General features: G+C 56.6%; 1 protein-coding gene across 1 annotated transcript in view; it reads left to right on the plus strand.

Moving 5' to 3' along the window:
* Nucleotides 1-611: 611 nt before the first annotated feature.
* Nucleotides 612-1,351, plus strand: part of LOC104622135 (general transcription factor II-I repeat domain-containing protein 1-like) — a 4,774-nt gene continuing 4,034 nt past the window's right edge. The window contains exon 1 of the mRNA XM_010288808.1: nt 612-693. The gene's annotated coding sequence lies outside the window, so the exon portion shown is untranslated. The remainder of the gene's footprint in view (nt 694-1,351) is intronic.

Genomic DNA, 1,351 nt, shown 5'->3' on the forward strand with positions numbered 1-1,351 from the left:
TCATTCAGCTGCTGCTCTGTACCTGCGGGGTGACAAAGCATCAGAGGGGGCTGGTAGTGACCCCAGGTGTTTTTCCTGGAGCCCCCTGAGGATGCTGAATAGCTGGGGGAAAAATCTACTGACACAGGCGCGTCGTTGGAAACGAGAGAACGGAGGAGAAACTGTTCGGCACGATGAGGATAATTAAAAAAGCTAGTAAAGCCAAGCTGATTATATGGCATATTATAAAACAATACTGTACTTAGGAGCCCAGCTATAAAAGTGCTCTCTCATTCCTTGATATCACTTGTGGGAGCATTCGTGGCACTGAGGGCCTGAGTCTCCATTGCTTTGCATATTTTGCAGTCATTTACAGCACCGCAAAGCGGATGTAAAACGCTCTGAGCCGTGGCAGGGCCTGGCAGATGCAGATTTGGCAGCATTTTATAGCTACTTTGCACGGCTCTAAAAGGCGACGCAAGGTGCAGGCGCAGAGCGGCCGCCTCCGAGGTGTCCCCACGCCGCGCTGGCGCAGAGGGACAGAGACACGGTTGTGCCTTGTGAGAGTGGGATGGGTTTTCCAGGGGCTCGGAAAGAAATGGGGTATTTTATTCCCTGTCCATTTTTGCTTTGCAGATGAGGACGATGCCAACAGGCTCGGAGAGAAGGTGATTCTCCGAGAGCAAGTGAAAGAGCTTTTCAATGAAAAATACGGTGAGTCTCCCATCTGCACGCGTTGCCAGGCCGGTTTGTTTTTGCTGACAGCAGCCGTAGTTAAAATTAATTCGACTGAAGGCCTCTATTTATAGGCCGAGCGCGCGGCAGCCTGCTGCAGCACAGGTTTCGTCCCACTGCTTCACGTTACAGCCTGTCCCCGGGGATGTTCCGCTGTCTCGCTCCCGGCAGGTGGGACTGTGACCTTCTTGCTGACAGCTCCTCCTTGCCGAGGGGAAGGAGGATGGGAAAAAAACACAGTCGAGGAGCAGGATTTGTTCGGTCTGGCTTCAGCCTTTGATGTGTTTTTAACGTGTCCCGAGCTGGCGCGAGCCACGGTGCGTGTGCTGAGCGTGCCTGCCCTGTGCCAGCCTGCTGGCAGGCAGCCCCTGCCTGCTCTGCCTGCCGGGCTGGGAGCAAGGCTGGAGCCGCAGCCCCACCGGAGGCACGGCTGGGGAAGAGCTGGCTGGAGCCGCGGCGGAAAAGGAGGTCAGGAGACTGAAGAAGGTCTGAAAACGCTGTTTGCAGGCTCCCTGTGCTGCCTAGCAAACCCGACCTTCCACCCGCCGCTGGGAGAAGGCGCAGTAGGAAGAGCCGGGTGGAGGGAGCGTAGGAGCCAGCCGCAGGACGCATGGCCCCGAGCGGCGTCACCGTCTCA

Source organism: Phaethon lepturus, unplaced genomic scaffold (genome assembly GCF_000687285.1).
Source record: "Phaethon lepturus isolate BGI_N335 unplaced genomic scaffold, ASM68728v1 scaffold45476, whole genome shotgun sequence".
Taxonomy (NCBI): domain Eukaryota; kingdom Metazoa; phylum Chordata; class Aves; order Phaethontiformes; family Phaethontidae; genus Phaethon; species Phaethon lepturus.